Raw genomic sequence first — 25,398 nt, 5'->3', positions numbered from 1 at the left:
GTTTACATAAGTGGATGTTAATTGTTCATTTCTTTGTGGTTTCTTTTCTTGCGATTTGTTTTTTATTCTGTGTTATGTGGCTATTAGAGTTTGTGCTAAAGAATGTATATAATTATAGCCTGTACCCAAAGTGTAACAGGCTATACTAGTTTTGTGCGAATGTATGTAACACACAGAAGGAGGTGTGCCAGACCCCACAAAATATATATATTATTGGTCAGGGTCACAAGCCCAGTCGATATAGCCATGTCCGTCTGTGTTAGCACAAGGAAGGTACAAGAGCTAGAATGACCAAACTTGGTATTCAGGTTTTTCCTGACCCCACAAAGTATATATATTCTTGATCAGGATGAGTCCAGTCGATATAGCCATGTCCGTCTATCCGTCTGCATGAACGCAGGAAGTACAAGAGCAGAATAACCAAACTCGGTATCCAGATTCTCGTAAGTCTTCGAATTTTGTACTCAAATTTGGCAAATACATCCATATAGTGATAATGTGTCTGTGTGCCAAGTTAAATCATGATAGGTTAATTATGAAATTATAACCATAAACATAATCTCTGCCCATGCTCTATCGGCAGGGGTTTCTGCTTTGATTTATTTTTTTACTGCATACAAGCACGCATAAACACAATTCTGATGTAAATGTATGCTCCTGAAAATTGTACATAAACACTTGTGTCTGTATGCATGTGTTAAATATTTTATATTTAACTAGCAGGTATTGCCCGTCTTAACCCGGCTCAATATAATGTTTCCAATTGTATTTATTTTGTGTGTGCATAACCTACCCATATGTTTTCACCTTATAAGTTACCAGTAGGAAGGCATTTAAGGTATTTAAATGAACATTTTCTGTTCTTGACAAAAAATTGTTCAGTAGTCCGTTACATTTTTGTTCTTGCCAAACTATTTCGTTAAACGAACATGACCACTATAACTAATATTTTTTAAAGCTCGTTTTCCCCCCTTCGGAGCTAGAATTTTCCAAAAGCCTTTCTTAGTGTGCTCCTACACTATGGATACTATGAAAGCATACTTGAGTCCAAATTTCATCTTTTACCAATTAGTCAGGACAAACTGTTTTATATATAGAGATAACGCAACGTTTTAAGATAGACTATGTGAAAAAAAAGGGGAATAATTATAAGGGTATATCCTAATTTTAAATTCACATTTGAGTCTTTTCGTGACATACTGAGTCAATACGGTCACGCACAAACTCGGAATATGAAACACGGCACTCGTGTCAATGCCGTGCAGCGATGAGCCACGATCAAAAAGCACTGACAATTCTCATCTCAATTTGCTAGAGTAAACTTTCGATAGTTGAAGCCACCGATACCATCAAAATATCGAAGTTTGAATGCAATAAGCAGAATATTTAAATAATAAAATCTAATTATTTATTGAGATCAATAAGAATAAATCATATACATACATACATCTGCCCGCAATGCGAAGCAGAATATGCGTAGCTCCGTTATTCGGTTTCTGCTTTACTATCGCTTACGCAGTCGTTGCCTAGCGACGGTAACTGTAAACTTTTGGCGTTTTGCCTTTGCAATTAACATTAAATGGTCACAACGAAAGACGAAGAGCGACTTGCAGTTGTTGTTGTTTTTAGAGCATTATTTTTTTTACAATCAAACAACTGTGTTCGATTGCCCAATGTATACATTAATACGAATGTACATGCTATATTCATACACAGGCATACATATGTATGTTTCTCTTTACTTTTTCAACCATACGTAGAGAACCGCACACATAGACACGAACTGTTGCTTGTTGTGTGTGAGTGTGTGTATGTGATGTCCCCAACTATTTGATATTTGTTGTTGCTACATAAAGTTATTAATGAAAACCCTAATGCCAAATGCACTAAACAAAGAAAAAATTACTTTTAAAAATGTTATATAATTTTCAATTAATTAACATTTCTTGCTCTGTCAGTGCAAGACGAATGTACATACATATGTAAGTTAGCTGCAAATGAAACACTCCAAGTGTATATTAACACAACTAAATTACTTTATTAATTCAAATGGTGTTATGTGCGGCGCGGCAGTATTGGAAAACCACAAATGTCGTCGGACAAAAGGAGTGGCAACTCGCGCGATTGACAGCTGGAGCGGGCCGATAACAAGTACTCGTGCGTGAGGGGTGAGGACCAGTGCTACCAATTAGAAGGGTTGCAAAGTGGGGAAATTATCGGTTCCTTGGGAATGGCAATAAGTAGTTTCCGGCAAGGCCAAAGGACAGTTTTGGCAAGTGAAAAAAGAGACGTGCACGTGGTAGTGGGAACGCAGAGGAAGGTGACTAAAAACGCTAATCATATAACAGAGTGGCGAAAAGGGGACTGGAGAGTACACTAGCGGAATTTCGTATGCTGAGGTAAGAGTTTTAGAAGAGGCCAGTATGCCAATGGCTAATCTCTTACCGTTTGTGACAGGAGTAGCAGTAGAAGAGCGGCCTGTAAAGTGTGCTGTGCGCGGGTCGGCGCCGAGCGTCGGTGCAAATTTTCATACCTGCTGCGGAAGGCACCAACCGCCGATATTGTATCTTGGGCAGGACCTCGGCCATAGCGGGAGCCAGACCATCTGTCATTTCTGTGGAATCCGGGCTAAGTACCCCTTTTTGACGCACCGTCTACATATAAGCACAATTTAAGCACAGACACAATAATTATATACAGCCCACACACATATTCCGCTCATACATAGAACACAAAATTTTATATACTCCACACACTCCTTTATATACACTCCATACATGTTCACATACACCGTATTCAAACACACACCGAATTTCCATAGCACTCAGACTCACATTCATCCCATAGCCACATAATATAAAATACAAAGCAAAAGCAACACCCAAACATTTAACCATATTGTAACACACACACGCCCATAGCCACATAATATAAAATACAAAACAAAAACAACACCAAAAGAAAATACACATGTATGCCATAGACAAAATTCAAAATACACACCCATTCATATACAAGTCACATAACAATACAACACACAAAACAATTAACAATTTTCTGTTACACACATAGCCCAAACAATCACAACATAATATAAAACATTAAACAGAAACACAACACCAAACAAGTAACCATATTGTAAACAAAAATTCAAATGTATACTTAAGAAAAAAGAACATAAAAAAAAGGGTAAAAGAAAAATGTACAAAATCTAATATAAGTAAAGGAGGTTGGAATGTGTATTGGATCGGCGCAGTTTTTTTTTTGTTTATCTCCTTGTCATTACATATCATTACACCCCTCATAACCACATACTCGAGTATAGGTAGGTTAGGAGGTTCGAAAATCGAATAAGATAAATAGGCACAAAGAGCCAACAAACTGCAGCGTCCCAAAACTCAATGGCCTAAATACACGAATATATTTTTATTGTAATAAAATTGAAAATTTGAAAATGAATCTGGAGTAGAATCCATTTATGGGGTGAGATGGGGTGACTAAAGTCCCGGAGCAGAAGGAAAACCAAACCAAACATGTCGAAGGGAGCCGGCAACGAAATGCCAAAACCGGCTCAAGGTAGGGAGGGCCACGCGGCTACACGACACCAAAGTAGCCACAACTCCACCCAAATTCCACAGGCGTCCCTCAGCCGACAATATGAGTAGGTGTGTTTGAAAAAAAATATAAATTCATTGTTGGTCTGCCGCACCCCTGTCGCGGTCGAATCTGACCCTGAGCCGATGGCTAGCCGGCGTAACGACAGGGGATGCACTGGCAAAGGCGGACATAACAAGATGGCGCCCAACATAAATACACCTGGGTCTACATTTTAGCAAATGTTGCCCCAGTTCGAAGCGAAGTTAAAAGCCAGAGTCTTGTTGTTTGTTTTTTTTGTTGATTTGTATTCTTTATTTAGTGTTTACGTGTAAATTTCAACAGCAATAGCTGCTGGCGGCCCCTGAGCCGGCGGGAAACGGTGCAACTGCCAGGTCCGTGGGTGAGCTTCACTAGGGCTCAGCCCATCGTTGCCGCAGTTGCATCTTTCTTACAGCGCGGTGTAGGTTGGTAACCAGCAGAATAGGCGCAGCGAAGGAGCGAGTGTAGCAGGTCCGTGAGGGGTCTTGGTGCCCACTCATTGTTGCCCTACAGGGTGTTCTGAGGCTGGGAAGATAGAGAGGAATGTCTGTTAGGTGTTAAGTAAAGAATAGTATAGTTGCCTTATGTTTTTTTTGTGTTAGTTACCGTTTTTTTTGTAGTTGTTTGGTAGTTCTTATGTATGGTTGCGTAGTAGGTCCATGTCCTGTCCCAAGCGGAAGGAGCATCGTTGCCCTACGTAGCAGAGCATAGGAGCAGCAATTCGCCATAGCCCGAGCAAGATTTGAGTTTTTAGTCGGCGCCTGGAAGAAATTGGGTGGTGTAAAGCGTGCGATACATATGTGTTTGTTTTGGTTGTTTACCTTCTACAGTGACTGCGTGCCGTGGTGCAGCGTCATACTGAGGATCCTCATCTCACCCTTACATGTCTAGTGTTGAGCCTGTGAGAGTAAAGAAAGATTGTTTTGATTTATGCGATTGTCTGTTAGTGTTAATTACCTTTTATTTATTTATTTGCGTAGCAGCAAATAAATTATCAATAGACAGGGAGTCCATTGTGAATGGTCCCGGTCAAGCACAGCTGTTCCTGGGCTGAACCATCGATATTAATAAGTATCGACAGGGTATTTTGGCACAGTTTAGCAGGTCTGTGCATAGGGCGGGAATTTGAAGTTCAACTTATCGTTAGTTTGTTTTTTTTTGAGTAGTATTTTCACTTAGTATTTTTTTTTGTTAAGTCTTTTGGTATACATTTATTTATTCTCATTTATTTATTCTTATTTATTTATTCTTATTTATTTATTCTTATTTATTTATTATTTATTTATTTATTCCTTTTTTTGGTTGTGTGTTTGATGGTATTCCTATATATATATACATAAGCATTTGATTGGATTAAATATTCCAACGGGTACTTAGCTAAGGATATTATCCCCGCTTATCATTTAAGAAAACACATACATACGAGTGGACCGATCTATTTATTTATTCGGAGTTTGCTCGTTTATAATATAGATATAGTTTTTTTTGATATTATAATCGGCGGGTACGGATCCGAGTACTAGCAGTGGTTTTTTTTTGGTTTGGATTAACAAGGTACTGGGAAATGAATCTTGACCCGAATGTTACCCGGAAGGTCAGGCGGAGTCAGGAGTTTAGTAGAAATAGGCCATTGGTTCACTTGGACTCTCCTCCTCACGTAGAATTGAGTGAGGCGGGCAAGCCAGCAGAAGCACTCCATGATGACGCATCGCCGCCGAGTGTAAACGAGGCAGCGTTCCGAGGATTCGGGGATGAATTTCCGAACAGTTCCGGAGCAACAGCCGGCGCACGCGCGCATGACTATGGCGGTGAAGAGCAGGGTGGCAGAGCCGAGTCTGCGCTGCCAAGCGAAATTCGGTCAGCGATCAACGTGGCATTAGCACAGGCCCACGAGACGTATCGCGCATCGTTGTCGTCAGAAGTAGAGGCCATTCGAGAGACGATGCAGGCCAGCATGCTGTCGTTCATGCGCGAGATTAATGAGGCAGTGGCAGCGCTGAGGCAGGAGAAAACGCATAGCGCGCCTCCGTCTGTAGCACAGGCGCCGGTGGGCAGGCCAGAGCGAGCTCACGCGCAGATGCAGCGGCCAGCCTTAGGCGGGTACGAGCCGGCAGAGAAAGAAAGAGATTTTGTAAGTGGTAGACCAGCAGCTGCAGCACCGACTCACCTGTTCGTCGACAACCGAACTTTAGAGGCAGAACAGCGGGCACATGTGGAGCAGCGGCAGTTCTCAGCCGATCCGTGGATGCGCGATTTGGGCCCTGACGTGCACAGGCCATTAAGGCGAACCACGATGGGAGACTCCCGGCCCGACGTCGTCCACATCAGAAAGTGGGGCCTTGTATTTGATGGCGAAACCAAAGGAATGCCGGTGGCAGAGTTTATATTTCGATTGGAGCATTTGCAGTCCTTGTATCAGGTGCCCTGGGCCGACGTGTTGCGAGACTTCCACTGCCTGGTGAACGGAAGAGCGAAAGATTGGTATTGGATGTACATACGTACCTCGGGCGTGCCGGACTGGCCGAATCTCCGATATGGGCTGCAACAGCAATTTCAGACTCGAAGATCGGAGTTTGAACGAGAGCAGGAGCTGAGGGAGCGGAAGCAGCGGCATGGCGAGAGCATAGAAGAGTATATTCAGGCGATGCTGGTGTTGCGTTCTCGGTTGGTGTGTCCATTTTCGGATTATGACCTTATTAAGGTGATAAAGACAAATATTAAAGACACCGTGTCTAGGGTCATCTATCCGATGCCAAGACGCCGAAAAGATGCTGGCAACGCGTTGGGCGCGGCCCTCAGCCAGTACCAACTACGGGCAGCAGCGAGAGCAGCATCGAGTACACGAGCTGGACGTGGTAGCAGAAGGTACAGAAGGCGGCCAACTGGAGCATTTGGAGGCGGTATATAGGCCACATGAAACTGGTGGGAGCCGCTCGAATCTCAAGTGTTGGAATTGTGCACAACCAGGGCATACATATTTCGATTGCGAGTCTGCGGTGCGCAATATGTTTTGCTTCAAATGCGGACAACCAGGCGTGGTGCTGCCAAGATGCCCGAAATGCCGTCCGGGAAACTCGGAGAGGAGTCCGACGCAGCCGGAGGAGTCGCACTCTCGATAGACGGTGAAACGCGTACCTCCGATGATACAGTAGTTAGGATAGGAATTAGTAGCGATAAGGATAGTACCGTTAGTCATATCTACTCACAGATATATAAAGTCAACCAGGCAGTCCCACCGAAGAAAGTATGGTCGCAGCGGAAACCCTTGGAGCAGCGTCAGCGCGACTATGAAGTAGCCAGGAACCGCATATTTGGTAGCCAGCACGAACCGGAGGCGAGAGGGGCGTCGAAGACATCCTTGCGGGCGCGTAGGAGACACCGCGAACGCCGACAGAAACGCCAGGCGGTGTGTGCCGCGGTGAATTCTGCATGTCGTTCCGATAGCCGCCCATATGCTACGGTAGCGATTGAAGGCAGAGAATTTACCGGTCTGTTGGATACCGGGGCGTCGGTGAGCTTGCTGGGAAGTGGTGCCATAGAGTCGGTCCGAAAACTAGGTTTGGTGGTACGCGAAAACAAATCCGCGGTAAGGACAGCCGGCGGCGCGCCACATTGCATTATTGGCAGCGTGATGGCGCGCGTTAGGTATAACGGAACAGAGTCGGAAATGGTATTCCACGTTTGCCCGTCGTTGTGCCAACCGCTTTATCTGGGCGTGGATTTTTGGCGCAGGTTCGGTTTGGCTCCGAATGGGATCCCGGCTGTGGACGAAGGACAGCACGTGGCTGAGTTGGAGGAGGAGCGCTTAGGAAAGGGTACACCAACGGAGCCACACGATTTAGAGGCGTGGCAACAGGAGAAGTTACAGCGAGTCGTGGCCCAATTCAGATCCTTCGAGGAGCACGGTCTGGGTAGGACGCCAGTGGAGCAGCACCACATCCAGTTGACGGAGGGGGCACTGCCAGTGAAAGAGCGTTTTTATCCCGTGTCGCCGGCAGTGCAGGCGCTATTGTTTGCGGAAGTCGACGAGATGCTTCGGCTAGGGGTTATCGAGCCAAGTGAGAGTCCATGGAGCAACCGAGTGACTTTGGTGAGGAAGCCTGGAAAGAACCGGTTGTGCTTAGACGCGAGAAAGCTAAATCAGCTCACGGTGAAGGATGCTTACCCACTCCAGAGCATTGAGTCGATCTTGAGCCGAGTGGAGGATACCATTTACATCAGCAGCCTGGATCTAAAGCATGCTTTTTGGCAGATCGAACTGGATCAGGAAAGCCGGCAGTACACCGCGTTTACGATACCAGGAAGGCCACTGTATCAATTTAAGGCCATGCCGTTCGGGTTGTGCAATGCGGCGCAGCGCCTTTGCCGGGTGATGGATAAGGTGATTCCCCAGCGTTTGAGAAGCCATGTATTCGTCTACCTGGACGACCTTCTCATAATATCCAGAACGTTTGAGGATCATTGCAAGGTGCTGTTCAACGTGGCAAGTGCTTTGAAAGTAGCCAATTTGACGATTTCCTTAAAAAAATCCAAGTTCTGCTGCAAGTACTTGAAGTATCTGGGGTTTGTGGTTGGCGATGGTGCGTTGCGGACGGATCCAGAGAAGGTCGAGGCGATCCGGGCGATTTCCTTGCCGACCAGCGCAAAGCAGCTCCGCCGATTCTTGGGGACCGCTGGCTGGTATAGGCGTTTCATTCGGAATTTTTCCACGATTTCCGCGCCGTTAACGGACTGCCTGAAAGGGAAAGGAAAGTTCCAATTATCGAGCGAAGCGGTTGCGGCATTTCAGGAGTTGAAAGGGGCACTCACCTGCGCGCCAGTGTTGGTGCATCCAGACTTTCGGAAGCCGTTCGTGAGCCAAGCGGGCATAGGAGCGGTTTTGTTCCAACTCGATGCAGACGGGGCCGAAAGGCCGATAGCGTTTTTTTCAGCGAAGCTTCGGGGCGCTCAGCTGAACTACAGTGTCACCGAGAAGGAATGCCTGGCTGCAGTAAAAGCGGTCGAAAGATTCCGGCCGTACGTTGAGTTGATGCCGTTTAAGGTGGTGACTGATCACGCCAGCCTGCGGTGGCTGATGTCATTGAAGGAGTTGGACGGTCGATTAGCGCGGTGGTCGTTGGCCCTGCAGAGGTTCGACTTTAATATTGAGCATCGGAAAGGCAAGGAAAATATTGTAGCCGATACCCTCTCACGGCCTTTCGAACTGGAGGAAGTTGATTTTTTTGACTTCGAGACAACCGAGTTCGAAGGTGCGGAGTATACCGAGCGGCTGAAGCAAGTGCGGGAGAACGCGGAGCTATTTCCGGATTTACGCGTGGAGGATGGGCTGTTGTATAAGCGGGCGCAGTTCACGCGGCCCGAGCGAGAGGAATTTTCCTGGAAGCTTTGGGTACCGCGTCCTGTGTCCGCAGCCCTTATACAGCAGGCCCATGAGAGCGACGCGGCTATGCATGGGGGCATGAAGAGGACCATAGAACGGCTCAGGCAGTTTTTTTTCTGGCCCGGGATGGTGGCACAGGTGAGGAGGTACGTTGCCGGCTGTGAAACGTGCAAAGCAACAAAGTACAGCACGCAATTAGCGAGGCCGGTAATGGGCGCCGAAACCGTATCGCTCCGACCAATGCAGAGGCTGTATCTGGATTTTCTGGGGCCGTATCCGAGGTCCAGGAGAGGGAATACCACCATTCTGGTTGTTCTTGACCATCTGTCCAAATTCGTGTGGTTGCGAGCGATGCCAAAAGCAACCGCGGCGGCAGTGGTCCGGTTTCTGCAGGAGGAGGTGTTTCCGGCATTTGGAGTCCCAGAAACCGTCCATACCGACAACGGTAAGCAATTTGTGGCCAACCAATTTACGGGGTTCCTGCAGGGGCTGAGCATCACCCACATACGCACGGCGAACTATGCCCCACAGGCGAATGCGGCGGAACGCGTGAACCAGACAGTGTTAGCGGCCATCAGGACATATGTACAGGGCGACCACACGAAGTGGGACGAGAAGCTCTCTGACGTGCAGTGTGCAGCACGCAGTGCTATCCATGGCAGCATCGGCACGTCCCCGTATTTCGTTTTGTTTGGGCAGCACATGTTCACCAGCGGGAAGGATTACAAGCTGGCACGCAAGTTGGGGGCGCTGGAGGATGCGGAATTGCGCATGTTGCCCAGATCGGATCAGCAGAAGGCAGTGCGGGATGAGGTACAGCAGAGCGTCCATCTGGCGTATGAAAAGGCGAAACGGCAATACGATAAGCGTGCGAGGATGGTAGCGTACGTACCTGGCCAAGAGATTTACAGGCGAAACTTTGTCCTCAGTCGTTTTAAGGACAACGTGAACGCGAAGCTGTGCCACAAGTATGTGAAATGCCGTGTCCGGAGCAGCGTGGGCAACAGCCTGTACGAGTTGGAGGACATGCACGGGCGTCGGTTGGGAGTCTTCCACGCCAAAGATTTAAAGCAATAGCTAAGGCCCGGCTTTGTTCGTCGGTAGACCGAGAGACCCATCTCAGGGTGTGGGCGGTGGCCTACGTTGGGCAGAGAAAGAACCGCGGCGCTTCTCACTCCCGTTTCTTCCGTGTGACACCAGAATAAAACCGGAGTGTGGTGTTATGTGCGGCGCGGCAGTATTGGAAAACCACAAATGTCGTCGGACAAAAGGAGTGGCAACTCGCGCGATTGACAGCTGGAGCGGGCCGATAACAAGTACTCGTGCGTGAGGGGTGAGGACCAGTGCTACCAATTAGAAGGGTTGCAAAGTGGGGAAATTATCGGTTCCTTGGGAATGGCAATAAGTAGTTTCCGGCAAGGGCAAAGGACAGTTTTGGCAAGTGAAAAAAGAGACGTGCACGTGGTAGTGGGAACGCAGAGGAAGGTGACTAAAAACGCTAATCATATAACAGAGTGGCGAAAAGGGGACTGGAGAGTACACTAGCGGAATTTCGTATGCTGAGGTAAGAGTTTTAGAAGAGGCCAGTATGCCAATGGCTAATCTCTTACCGTTTGTGACAGGAGTAGCAGTAGAAGAGCGGCCTGTAAAGTGTGCTGTGCGCGGGTCGGCGCCGAGCGTCGGTGCAAATTTTCATACCTGCTGCGGAAGGCACCAACCGCCGATATTGTATCTTGGGCAGGACCTCGGCCATAGCGGGAGCCAGACCATCTGTCATTTCTGTGGAATCCGGGCTAAGTACCCCTTTTTGACGCACCGTCTACATATAAGCACAATTTAAGCACAGACACAATAATTATATACAGCCCACACACATATTCCGCTCATACATAGAACACAAAATTTTATATACTCCACACACTCCTTTATATACACTCCATACATGTTCACATACACCGTATTCAAACACACACCGAATTTCCATAGCACTCAGACTCACATTCATCCCATAGCCACATAATATAAAATACAAAGCAAAAGCAACACCCAAACATTTAACCATATTGTAACACACACACGCCCATAGCCACATAATATAAAATACAAAACAAAAACAACACCAAAAGAAAATACACATGTATGCCATAGACAAAATTCAAAATACACACCCATTCATATACAAGTCACATAACAATACAACACACAAAACAATTAACAATTTTCTGTTACACACATAGCCCAAACAATCACAACATAATATAAAACATTAAACAGAAACACAACACCAAACAAGTAACCATATTGTAAACAAAAATTCAAATGTATACTTAAGAAAAAAGAACATAAAAAAAAGGGTAAAAGAAAAATGTACAAAATCTAATATAAGTAAAGGAGGTTGGAATGTGTATTGGAGCGGCGCAGTTTTTTTTTTGTTTATCTCCTTGTCATTACATATCATTACACCCCTCATAACCACATACTCGAGTATAGGTAGGTTAGGAGGTTCGAAAATCGAATAAGATAAATAGGCACAAAGAGCCAACAAACTGCAGCGTCCCAAAACTCAATGGCCTAAATACACGAATATATTTTTATTGTAATAAAATTGAAAATTTGAAAATGAATCTGGAGTAGAATCCATTTATGGGGTGAGAATGCAAAGTTGTAGATTTAGTTACGTAGATTACATTACCCAAATTTTAAATCGATCGGACTAAATTTATAACACAAACTTTTCATTTGAAATAGTGAATAATTATTAAAACCCCAATTATTCAAGCTCCAACACAAATTTCGAAAATCTAAGTATGCAGTTTTGTTTGTATTCTTTAAGTGATTTTAGAAACTAAGTTTTAAGTCGATCGGTTGAAAAATGCGGATTTTTCAAACAAACTTTGGAGCTACTTTTCCCCCCTTTGGAGCTCGAATTTTCCAAAATCCCTTCTATGGGGGAAAGGATATGAAAGGATACTTGAGTCCAAATTTCAGCTTCCTATCCTTTACCGTTTGGGCTGTGCGTTGATCACCAATCAGTCAGTCAGTCAGTCAGTCAGTCAGTCAGGACAAACTGTTTTATATATATAGAGATATATATATATATATATTTTTTTTTATTGTATTATTTTCTTTTTTCTTTTGCACTAAAATGGGGCGGCGCGTGGGACCCTGCAGGTACAGCTCACATCAAACAACACTTGGACGACAGGCGCGGTCTCTGCCTTGTTGTAGCTCAGACGCAAACAACAGGCACGGCGCGTTTCCAAGGAACGGACTCACCGGCTGATTCTTCCTCCACTGCGGATGGCGCAGACTCCTGCTCCTGCTACGATGCAGCTATTGATGGCGCTGCTGTTGCGCTGCGGATGGTGGTGTCGCTGCCGTTGTTGGATTTGCTGCTACTGTTGGCTGTTGCTGTTGCTCCTGTTGCGCTGCAGCCTGTACTGCTGTTTACGAGGGCCGCTGCAGCTGCTGCGCACAGTTCCACCGTTGTCCACGAAACTTGGCGATATGCCGGAAAAATCTATATGCCAAGGAACGAAAGGCATTAAAGCACCGGTCAGCACATTCAAGTGGATATATATAGTATATGGGTACGTATACATGGGCAGCGGTATTTATGCCCCTGTTTGCCCAACTTCTAACTGCTTGTAACACGCTTTTTTTTTTTTTTTTTTTTTTGTAATTCTAGGACTCAGCTTACTAACCAAAGAAAAAGGTCGCCGCCCCGTGGGTCCAAAAGGTGCGCCGGATGTCGTACCTCTGCAGATTTCTACGTCATTGCGCATCCGTTCATCGGGGCCTTGACCATTCCCCACTTTGGGGTGCCATCGGGACACAACCCTGCGCCTGCGCGACTGCAGTTGCCTCGCTAGGTACCGCTAGATGGCGCTGCAGTGCCAGCTTCAAATTTCGGCGCCTCCCGTAGAGCTGCCACTTTGCTTTTTTGTGACCAGCCCGACGCAACATATTTTAGGTTAATTTTGTATTATTACATTGTGCATTATGCAGAGCCATGTTCATAAAAATCACATTTTTAGGTTTTTGAAACCATAAGCTTGAATTATATTTAAAATTACTGTTCACTGCTTATTATACACAGCTTTTTAAGTCAAAATTAGACTATTGCGATGTACCAAATCTATGGGTAATATATACAATTTCTGTACGTATACTTAGGATAACAACCTAAGACACCTATTTGTCTGTTCAAATGCTCTAAAGCAAAGAAATCATAGTTGAGGAAAGGGTCAAAACGATTGCAAGGCCTTCACCTCATATTTTAAATGACACTATCTGTGATTAATGTTACTCATAAATTGGGTTGCACAATATTAAACGATGTTCAAATAGAATGCTTTAGGTAAATTTTTGGTAACCATGATGCAAACTAAAGTGTTCCTAACAGTTGCTTTTAGGTTTCTGAGGAGACAACATCGCGGTCGGGTATCAGTGTTCAAGTTTTTTCGTTTTTCTGCTAACGGGCAGTTCGTGGAATTTGAATTTATCAGCAACTTTTTTCGGTTTTAATGTGCTACAGCACATTACTTCTTGATTTGCAACTTTTAAACTAATTAAAGGATTCGATTTCAACAGAAACGCAGCATTTGTGCGGAAAAGTGCACTTCGAGGCTTTATGGCAGGCAGGAGTAAAGCTGGTCGTCCGATAGGACAAGTATGCACCACCGGGGTTTTTGGGACCACCAGTCGCCGCGCCAACCCTAACGAGGTGCCCAAAAAGGAAGAAGCACCATCAGTTCGCAGAACTAAAGAGGGAAAGAACGACGCGCCAGCCAAATGCGGCCCAACCAAAAGCGCGCCAAATACAAGTGTTGGTAAACAGGCAACTGCGGTAAATGACGTAAAAGTTGACAAGGACGGACTTTCATGTAAGTCGAAAAATTCCAAGATTTCTACCACTTCTGATGAAATAAATGCGGGAAGCAAAAGTGTGGTCGACAAGGAAATTGTGGTTGCCATGCAGTATGACGGGGACCACAAGGGTCCTTTTATTGTTTATGTGGACAAGGCCAGCGAAATGGGAGTACGCAAAGCGATTAACCAATTCGAGTTAATCGAGCTGCTCTCTTCGCTAAAAATCAGTGGCATAGAAGAAGTAAGCAGGATAGGGCATGGCAGGTGTAAGGTCACTTGTGTGTCGGCGCAAAGTGCCAATGACCTGGCCTCATTGGAAGCTCTCGCTGTTCACGGCTTCGAGGCCAACATTTTTAAGCATTTCACTAGAAAGGCTGGGATTATTTTTAACATTCCCACGTATATGTCAAACGACCACATGATGGAACTCCTGTCGGCGGACATTCCCATAATGCAGGTGGAGAGAATTTTCAAAAAATCAAGGGACACAGGGGACTTGGTCCCTACCTCCAGAGTAAAGATCTGGTTTAAGGGACACCAGGTTTATACACTTCAAACAATGCTTCCGTTGCTTACGTTTTGGCCATATGGCCAAGCACTGCAAGGGGAGTGCACGGTGCTATAAGTGCGGAAAAGAACATGAGAGAGAGGACATTTGCACTGATATTGCTTGTGCCAATTGCAAAGAAGGCCATATGGCAACATCACCCCATTGTGCAGCCAGACAAAAGGAATTCGCTATTCAAAAGTGTATGGCCTTGGAGAATATGTCCCGAGCAGAAATTAAGAAGACTCATCCGTCTCTCTTTAAGAGGACGGTGCCTGATCTAAGAGATCAGTCAGAATTCCCTTTTTTAAGAAGGCTAAATAATAGCTCAGGAAAGCGCGAGTACAGCAGCCACGAAGTGGCGAAGGAGGTGCATCCCATTGCACCATATGCCAGGGTAGCTAGGCTTCCAGGCAGAGCTCTCGGGGAAACATCCAAGCCCAAGCCGTCCAGATACGGCAATACAACTAGTCATAACTTGGCAGATACCGCTCACAGAGCGGAGGTGCTTGAAGTTGGTACCACCAAAGTGTCTTTAGCCCAAGAAAAACTTAATATAGTGGAAAAGAAAATATCTAACTTCATAACGGACCCAAATAGCGGAGCGGGTCCATCTCTACAGTTCTGGGAGGAAATCAGGGATCTCATAAATGCTGCTAATGCGGAGCTAGATGCAAATCAAATTTGCATCGCCTCGGCCTTGACAAGCACAGCAACAATATGAGAATCCTCCAATTCAACATCCAAAGCCTGACTTTCAACAACAACAAACAAATTCTTCACATGTTCCTCCTAAACAACAACATAGACATCGCCATTCTGTCGGAAATATGGGTGAAAGACAATTCAGAGTGTGGAATTCCTGACTTTAACTTTTATGGAAAGCCAAGGGAAGACGGATACGGTGGAGTAGGGATGTACATAAGAAGGGGAATCAAATTCAAAATCCTAAAGATCAAAAACGACATGGAATGTATGGGCATTCAGACCCTAAATCTAAAGAGAAATTTGTGCCTTTACGGTATCTATGCGGCCCCCTCATTATCAGTGTCTATCCTGAAAAAGGGGGCAAAAGAAATTTTCGAGTATGCGGCATCATTGAGCATTGCTTCACTAATATGTGGGGATTTTAATGCCAAATCCACAACATGGGGCAGCTCCAGTAGCGACGGCAAAGGACATGGCTTGGAACGGGCGGCAGCTAACTCGGGCTTTGTATGTATGAACGACAGCTCCCCTACGTTTTCTCGTTGCCCAGGTCAAAGCTCGGTGCTGGATCTGACTTTCTGCAATACGAGTAGTATTCAATATAGATGGCAGGCTCAAAGCAGCAAACTAACAAACAGCAACCATTTTCCAGTCTTAATAGACTTGGTCCAATTCTGCGCGAACACAAGTCACAAAAAGGTACTTCATAATAGGATTGCGAGAGTTTTCGCTAATAGTGACTTTTCAAACCTGGATTCACTCAATGGCAATGTTCGCCTTATCACAAAAACCAATACAATTACGGTCTCAAGCAAAAACAAATATGTACCCAAGAGATGGTGGAACGAGGAAGTTGACAAGCTGTTTCGCCTTAGAAATGCCTGCAGGAAAAAGTTCTATTTCACCAAAAAGCTGGAAGATGCGGAGCTACTCATGGTAGCAGAAGCAAAGCTGCAAAACCAAATAAAAAACTGTCGCAGAGCTAATTTTAGGCAGTATATTGACGAAATGACGACAGCTCCCACACTGTGGAATGGAACAAGACATTTAAAACTTTATAAAAGAATGAAAAGGACAGCTAACACCTGGTCAAAAGCAGAGGACGAGGAGTTCCTTATGATAGTAAAGAACACGCCAACCACAACATTCAGTTGTCCACGTATGGCGACATCATTGGTCCAGGAAGGGGTCCCCATTTTGTTTAACTTTGAGGATTTTATGTCAGTGTTGAATGCGAGAAATCCAGATTCGGCATGTGGGCTCGATGGCATCTCGTATAGGATGCTGCAGACATTACCGAACCCTAAGAAGAATCAACTTTTTAATATGATAAACGACATTTGGCGGGCTGGAGTCTTCCCAGAATCCTGGAGACAGATCAGGCTGGTGCCGGTACCAAAAAAGGGCTCAAACTCTGACCTCGTTTGTAACCACAGACCAATCTGCCTGCTTAGTGTTCTGTTAAAAACAGTAGAGGGTCTAATCAAAATGAAATTCGACGAACATATTGCCAGTCGCAACCTGCTACCGGAAAGATCATATGCTTTCAGGAAAGGAAGATCGACAGCTCTATGCATAAACGATATAATTAACAAGATTCAATACCTTAAGACTGAGGGTTTCCAAGTTGTGGCAGCATGTCTAGATCTAAAAAAGGCTTTTGACTGTGTGGATATTGAAACCTTAGACCACCAGCTTCGTGCCGTGGAGTTTGATCCACACCAGGTAGGGTGGATAACTGATTTCCTCCGACGCAGATATCTGGTAAAGGGGTCGAGCAAAGCTGAAATAAATAGAGGAGTTTGCAAAGGTAGCTGCTTAAGTCCCACTCTTTTCAACATTTACACAGCCAAGTTACACACCATAAACAATTCGAACTGTCTGCTTTTTCAATATGCAGATGATTTCTTTCTGATCTGTTTTCACAAGAAGTTTGACTTAGCCGTTTTAACGCTAAGTGAAAGAGTAGAAAAATTTGAAAGAGAATGCAGCAGGCTCAACTTATCTTTTAATCCAGCCAAATCCAAAGTCATTCACTTCAGCTCACGCAGAAGACAACTAAATTTGGTAAGCCAAGGTTTCCACATTAAGGAAGTTGCACAAATCAGCTATTTAGGCAGGAACATAACAGCAAATAACTCGGCATGCACCCATATTAGTCAGGCTATCTCAGAGGCCAATAAATCATGTGCGTTCATCAGGCTCTTTAGCGGCTGTCAATACGGTGTCAGTCCTAGGCAAGGAATCTTGTTGCACAAGGCTTTCGTCAGGAGCAGGCTGGAATACGCGTGCTCCTCTTTTAGCAACCTATCCAAGACAGCCCTAGCTAAGGTCAAAAGCCATACCAATATGCACCTGAGAAAAGCGTTAGGACTAATAAAATGTACCCCCATTCAAATCATCTACCACATGGCAGCAGAGATGCCACCGGATTTCAGGATTTTATTCCTCACAGCCAAAGAATTGGCAAAAGCATTTGCTTTCAATTTACCAGTCCGCGATTTGCTGTCATCCACCAGCACGATAAACACTAGTTATGCGAGGGTTTACAAGAGGTTTGCTAACATACTAGACCACATTGAAGAGATTCCTCTAATACCTCTCAAATGCGCAAAAATGAAAGGAGACACGGATTTTTTGAAGGGCTCAGCAAGAAACAAGCAGTCCATGGATAATTCAACCATGCGCCTGATTTTTAATGAGAAAGCCTCCAGTCTGAGAAGCAGAGGCTTTAAGCTATATTTTACCGACGGATCGGTCACCTCCAGCCACTCAAGCTCTGCTTTTTTGCAGGAAGAATCAGGGTTTGTAGATAGTTTCTATACAAACAAAATCCTCTCGTCTCTCTCCTCAGAGCTTATTGCAATTGAAAAGGCAGTTGATCATGCAATCTGGTTGAGAATTTCCCATGTGGCAATTTTAACGGACAGCCGAGGCAGCGTGCAAACACTAATAAATCATTCGCTTAACAATTCCATAGCAAACAACATTAAAAGAAAAATTAATAACTGTTCCAGTGTTTTAGCTGTAGAATTACATTTCATACCGGGACATGTGGGTATTCCCCAAAATACCGCGGTGGACACGGCAGCCAAAAGAGCAACAACAGGCGGCACCTTCATGGTGCTAAAATGGAGCTTAAAGGATGCAGTGCGTACCATGTACAGTCTAATCCATGACGAATGGGAACTAGAGTACGCCAGATTCGTGGCAGAGAAAAACAGAGCATACTGCGCACTTTTTCCGACCACGCTTGGAAAACCGTGGTTCCAAAATAAGAGCTGCAATTTTAACGCAAACAATACAAAACTAATTAATAGACTGCTTAGTGGATACACATTCGATAAAGTCACTCTTTCAAAAATGCATGTTATCGACGATAACAAATGTAACAGCTGCGGCGTTCCCGATAGCGCATCACACATCATATTTGAATGTCCAAAACATAATACAAATCGACAACGCGTCCCATCGCTAACCAAATATAACAATCTGCACTCTTTCTTTAAGCATGAGTCGGTTCAAGAATATAACTCAATAGTAAACTTCATAAATGACACAAAAGTCAAACTGTAATTTCAAGCAACATCCTACATTTATCTAGTGTGGCAATTTCCACTTCACCAATAAGTGGGCGGCCAAATAATTCCACAATACCTAAGGGCATCGTGGTAACTTAAACCCAAAAAAAAAAAAAAAAAAAAAAAAGTGTTCCTAATAGACGTTACAGCGACTCTACCTGTTATGAATTTTTATACTCTGTACATGAAATGTACAGAAGTATATTAGGTTTGCGGGAGCTGAAAAATGTAACAGGCAGAAGGAGGCGTGGCAGACCCCACAAAGTATATATATTCTTGATCAGCATGACGAGACGAATCGATCTAGCCCTGTCTGTCTGTCCGTCTGTCAGCCTGTCCGCCCGTATGAACACCTGGATCTCAGAGACTATAAGAGATAGAGACACCAAATTTTGCACAAAGATGCGTTATGTGTGTATTCTAGACAAGTTTGTTTTATTTTTTTTTATTTTCCCCCCACTTCACCCCTATGGGGGTTTTCCCGATTTTCCATTCGTATAATCGCCTATATCTCGGAGACTATAAGACCTAGGAACACCAAATTTTAGTCCCAGATGCCTTATGTGAATACGCAGAAAATGTATATTTTGGAATTTCCCTCCCTCCCTCCTCTACCCCGCAAATCGTAACTCCGGAAATTCTTGGAATTTCGAACTAAAATTGCTGCTCGCGGCTGTTGTTGATGTTGCTGTTTGGTTGACTGCGAAAATGCTTACACAGACACGAATAGATGCGCATAGGCATACATACACTCACACAGACGCAATTGCTATGTAAATGTGCAATTATAAACCCTTTACGTGAGTTCGAATACCGAGGGAGGTAAAATCGATCAAATTTTTTTTTATTTTCTTAATTTTTTTATTTTCTATAATTATTGTAAACATATGTACAGAGTATTTCAAAGTCGGGACACCCGCCTTTTTACTTGTTCTTCTTATACCCGTGGCAGCACCTTTTTTTCCAAAGTTTCGGCACTCTTTTTGCTCTGGTGCACACCGTCGGATCCGGGCGGATGAAAGTTTTTAGGGTTAGGTAAAGGAATATTTCGGGAACATATTTTGAAAATATGGAAGAGGTACTAAAGGGTAATTTTTTTTATTTTCCACCAAAGTTGAAAAATACCCTAAAAAACAGGTAGCTTTTCTAGAGAACTACCATTGCAAAAGGCACAATTTTAATTAAATCTACCATTTCTATCAAAAGCACTTGAACACTTGATGACCAAACAAATTAGCAATTATATGGTAGAAAACTCACTCAATCAATCAAAACTCAAACAATCGGGCTTCAGAAGTAATAGAAGTTGTATTACATCATTAATTAAAATTACCGCCGATATTAGGAAAGAAATGGACGACAGTAAGGTCGGTACATAAGGCATCTGGGACTAACATTTGGGGTCCCTAGCTCTTATAGTCTCTGAGATATAGGCGATTATACGAACGGCGTTACGGAAAAACCCCCATAGGGGGAAAGTGGGAAGGAAAATCAAAAAAAATAAAACAAACTCGTATAACGTACACACATAAGGCATCTTTGTGCAAAATTTGGTGTCTCTAGCTCTTATAGTCTCTGAGATCTAGGTGATCATACGGACGGACGGACGGACGGACAGACGGACAGATAGACAGACAGTGCTAAATCGACTCGTCTTGTCATGTTGATCAAGAATATATATACTTTGTGGGGTCTGCCACGCCTCCTTCTGCCTGTTACATTTTTCAGCTCGCGCAAACCTAATATACTCTTGTACATTTCATGTACAGAGTATAAAAACATAATGTTTGTCATCTTAATGAGTTTTTGTATCTTAAACAAGTATTTCTAATTTACAATATGCTTTATTTTAAATGTGTACAATCATATAGGTTTACTTAATATTTATGTACATATGTATTTTTTATATAATAATAATGGTAATAATAACGGTATAAATCAAAAATTTAAATTTAATTTCATATTTAAATACTTTATATCTACATAGTTTTTCTTCTATAGGAATATCTGTATACTTATATGGTCTCTTTATATTTGTTGAATGAATATTATTAAGTTTAGAGTATTTATATTTTGGTTCTTCCTTATGCCTAACTGCTTTATAGTTCTTTATAAAACCTTCTTCTCTTTTTTCCACATACCGTCCTGTTAGTATTAAGTTTTTCAATTTTTCTCAATTTTGTTTTTATTAATCGGTCGAAACTTTCCCTTTATCAATTTTATTGATTGGATACTACTATGTACTCTCGTATGATACGACCTTACTGCCAGTTGTATTATTCTTCGAGTATTAAGGCCTGGATTCTGTGTTATATTCCCTCCCTTCTATGTAATTTATTTTGTGTTTGTGTTTTATTTCTATACTTGATGTTTTGTTTTTAACCAAAACTATTTGTATATTATATTTATTCACAATTTCTTTTTTAATAACGATATAATCTTGCAAGTTTTCTCCAGCAGAATGTATAGTACCTGCTGTAGAGTCTTTATCTGACTCACAATTTTCCGATTCAATTTCCTCTTCTTGAATACTGAGTCGTCTTCGGCTTTAGTTTTCTCATCTCCTTCCTTATTGCTAGGAATTCTTGATAAGAAATCTGCTACTTTATTTTGACTACCTTTTATGTACCCAAATTTATAGTTATAAGTAAGCATTTAGTTTTGCTAACCATTTGGTATGCCTTTCAGATAAATCTTTTCCATTACCTTTCGCTACCAAATATTTTAATGGCTGATGATCACTTAGGATTGTGAAAGGTCTATCGTATTAATAGGGAAGAAAATATGATACTGCCCATATTACTGCCAAAAACTCTTTGTCAATTGCTGAAAAGCTTTGTTCGTATTTGTATAATGTTCGTGAAATGTAACAAATAGGCTGCGATTCCTGTGTAAGCACTGCGCCCAAAGCGACATTAGATGCATCTGTTATCAAAATAAATTCCTTTTAAAAATTGGGATATATAAGTATTGGGTGTTGGGTAATCATCGATTTAAGTTTCTCAAATGCATCTATGTAATCGGGGTTTGTTTTAATAATTTTTGTGACTTAAATACTTTATGATAGGATAAGCTACTTAAGAATAATCCTTTATAAATTTTCGATAATACCCTGTCACATCAAGGAAACTTTTAATTTGGGTTATTGTACTAGGTAATTTAAGATTTTTTATTACTTTAATCTTATCCGGATTTGGTGCAATACCACTTTTAGTAAGAATATTGCCTAAGAAAGGAGTTTCTTTTCTCATAAATTTCCATTTTTCAATCTGAATTTTTAAATTATGTTTTTCTAAGGCATACATTATCTCTTTTATGTTTAGGATGTGTTCTTCAAGTGACGTACTGAATATTAGTACATCGTCCATATATACTACATATACTACACAGTTTTGGTTTATAAAATTTCGAAGTACATTATTCACCAGCCTTTGGAGTGTTGCAGGTGCGTTTTTTAAGCCAAACGGCATCCGAACAAATTCGTAAAGACCAAAAGGAGTGACAAAAGCTGTCTTATGTCTATGTTCTTCTTTGACCACTATTTGATGATATCCCGTGGCAAAATCAAGGGTAGAAAAGTACTGCGCCCTTCCCAATTTATCTAGCAATGCATCAATATTTGGCAGTGGGAACTTATCGTCCACAGTTTTTGCGTTAAGTCTGCGATAATCAATAACAATCCTGTATTTTTGTTTGCCTGAATTGTCTATCTTCTTTGGAATGACGATTAGAGGACTTGAAAATCTAGAATAACTTTTCCGAATAATTCCCTGTTGTTCCAATTCCTCAATTTGACACTTTACCTCATCTTCATATTTTACAGGATAGCGATACAATTTGGGATTGATTTGTTCTTCAGTTGACGTATTGATCTCGTGTTCAATGACATGGGTGTGTGTTAGCTGGTCTCCTTCTATATAAACCAATTTCTTAAATCTATTCAAGACTCTGGAAAGTGCGGTCTTCTCCTCAAGGTTTAACTTACTCATATCAATCAATATTTCAATATCATTTTTGGCTTGTATTTCTAGAACTGTGACCCTGTCGAACGGATGTTGTGTAAATCTTAAGATTTGTCTGTTTATTATGCATCTACTATTAAAAAAATCGATGTTAGCACGAAGCCCATACAAAATATCTGTGCCTATGATAAACTGATATGGCCTGTTTGCTGGAAACTTGCTTACTTTCCATCTTATTAACGCCTCTTTTGGCACACAAAATTCATCTGGAGCTGGTGTATGGACTTCTTCCCTAAAAACATCATTTCCGGTAATTGTAATTTTATTGGTGGTATTTGAATTTTTTTTAAATTTGTTAATCTTTCGTCCATCAAGCTTCCCCTAGGGCTCCTGTATCGATTAATGCGCTGTAAGTTTTATTCTGTAAAGTTATTTTAATTAAAGGTGATAATTCTGAGGCTAGTTGATAAAAAAAATGATGTAATTCAGGAGTTGGATCAGTATTAAGCTTGTTATTCTTATCATTATAGTCGAAACCTTGAATGTGCTGTGGATTATAGTCTGAGTCTGAGGGCAAGAATGGATTATTACTTTCATCATAGATTGCTTGTGATACATTTTCTATTTCCATTGGAACTGGTGTTGGTTGGTTGTAATTAGTTTGACGGAATCGATTTGATTCTTGGTAATTTTGAGAATATTGTCTATAGGGATTACTATTTTGCGTTTGTCTTGATTGACCTGACTGTTGAGTGACAGCTTTTTGAAAATTATTGTTGTAACCATCTTGTCGACCATTATTGTTATTTTGGTTGATAGTAGGTTGTGTATAATGTCTGTTAACAGTCTTATTTTCGTAATTAATATTCCTTTGTTGATATGCTTGTTGATTTGCATTGTTGTTATGATTTTGTTTACTTTTGTTTTGGATATTCACATTATTTCTACCCTCAAAAATACGGAATTCACTTTTTATACAATTGTTTTCAAAATTTGTTGTATTTAATTCTTCAATAATATTATCTAATTGAGCCATATTTCTGATTGCATACGCTAACGTACCCTGAGATATTCTTTTAATTTTATGAACAAGCAGTGAGTCTAAATAATAAATTTCGAATTCATGTTTTAAGCTCCTAAATTGCTTAACTTTTTCAAGTAACTCACTTACGCTACTAGCCCTGAGCTTTCCAATATTTTCATAGAGCTCCTCAGGTTGGACAGCCGGACGATAACGACTCCTTAGTTCATTCTTTACGGCCTCCCAGTCATCGTAGTTTTCCAGATGCAATAATGCTGATTTAGCTTCTCCTTAAATCTTCTCCAAGTAAATGGTTGCTACTGCTAGCCTCTTTAGCTTGCGATTGAGATAATACTCAGCTGCTTGTATGAATGCTGCGACACTACCGGTATCTCTTCCCGAAAAAGGTGTGGGGTGCTTAATCTCTCTTAATTGACTTCACGTTGGCTCATCATCTGTTGCATTGACGACGCTTGCAAATTAACAGGAACTCTAAGAGAGTTTTGAGTTTCGTTCATTGCTTGAGCTAAGTTTTGCATTTGCTCTTCCATATTGATAACGGAATTGTCGTTTTAAACTTTGTCTCTTATTCTTTTTTTCTCACTTTAAAACCGCTATGTCTATCGCAGTAATACACATTCCCTTCTGCTTTATTTTATTATGTATGTATATTTTTCGGCGTAAGGTATGTATGTATGTACAGCCACGTTTTTTCTTTCGAGCTTAATAGTAATTGTGTTCATTTACGCATTTAACAACTATATTTGTTGCTTTTATTGTTCTGCCACTGCACTAAACTTTAATTAGGTTCGATTAATTAACTATTTTTTTTCTTTGCCTTTTGCTAATAACCACGACTGCGTCAATAATGTTATGGTTGTGCAGGGAATTTTAACGAGAAATGAACAAGTCTTTATTTAGTTGTATGTATTCACAATTATTATATGATTTTATGCTAAGTATTTAGTTTTAATATATTGAGTCGTATTTGGAGGTGCTTAACCCACGACTTTATTTTGCATATTCGGGCAAGTGACTCCACGATCTTTCGCTCTGATTGCCGATCTTCAACAACTCGAGATGTTTTTTATCTCCCTACTTCGGAGTCAGTATCAGCTTAACAAACATTATGTTACTCCCGCGGAACCCACAGTTTCCACACACTGTCTTCGAGCTGATCTTCTAGCCGATTGAACGATGTCTTGTAGATCACTACGTTTTAAATTTTTAAGTCAGGTAATTTTTCCTTTTGATTTAGAATTTCGCTAATCAGTTCTCGATACTCCTCTGACTCAAATTCTGTGGTTTCTATACCCAACAGGTCTCCTGGAGAGAGATCCAATTCCTATAAAGCTTCGGCTTCGGTGCTCCTGGACAGCATATCCACCACGACGTTATCGCTGCCTTGAAGCAGCAATGACCAAAGTGCCAATCGTTCGGACAAATCTTTCATTGACATCAGCCATTTCAGAGTGGCGTGATCGGTTATAACCGGGAACGGCATCATTTCGATGTATGGCCTGAATTTTTGTATCGCCAATACCGCCGCCAAGCACTCCTTCTCGGTCACCGAGTAATTCACCTGGTGCTTGTTCATCTTCGCAGAAAAGAACGCAATGGGCCTCTCGTTTCCCTGCAAATCCACTTGGAATAATACGGCTCTGACGCCAATATGGGATGCGTCACACTGT

General features: G+C 42.4%; 3 long non-coding RNA genes across 3 annotated transcripts; 2 read left to right on the top strand and 1 right to left on the bottom strand.

The window, feature by feature from the left end:
* Positions 1-2,267: 2,267 nt before the first annotated feature.
* Positions 2,268-2,868, top strand: LOC115629438. The gene is made up of 2 exons (XR_003995911.1): positions 2,268-2,399; positions 2,458-2,868. It is a non-coding gene; the product is annotated as an uncharacterized LOC115629438 (long non-coding RNA).
* A 1,381-nt stretch (positions 2,869-4,249) lies between these two features.
* On the bottom strand, positions 4,250-4,736 carry LOC115629439. The gene is made up of 3 exons (XR_003995912.1): positions 4,594-4,736; positions 4,458-4,535; positions 4,250-4,397 (listed from the first exon to the last, which is right to left on the bottom strand). It is a non-coding gene; the product is annotated as an uncharacterized LOC115629439 (long non-coding RNA).
* Positions 4,737-10,330: 5,594 nt separating this feature from the next.
* On the top strand, positions 10,331-11,049 carry LOC115629437. Its single transcript, XR_003995910.1, has 2 exons — positions 10,331-10,580; positions 10,639-11,049. It is a non-coding gene; the product is annotated as an uncharacterized LOC115629437 (long non-coding RNA).
* Positions 11,050-25,398: the final 14,349 nt, after the last annotated feature.

Source organism: Scaptodrosophila lebanonensis, unplaced genomic scaffold (genome assembly GCF_003285725.1).
Source record: "Scaptodrosophila lebanonensis strain 11010-0011.00,11010-0021.00 unplaced genomic scaffold, SlebRS2 tig00000147-arrow-arrow-pilon, whole genome shotgun sequence".
Classification (NCBI taxonomy): Eukaryota; Metazoa; Arthropoda; class Insecta; order Diptera; family Drosophilidae; genus Scaptodrosophila; species Scaptodrosophila lebanonensis.
Note: the sequence above shows the minus strand (reverse complement) of the source record. Positions and strands in the feature narration are given on the sequence as shown.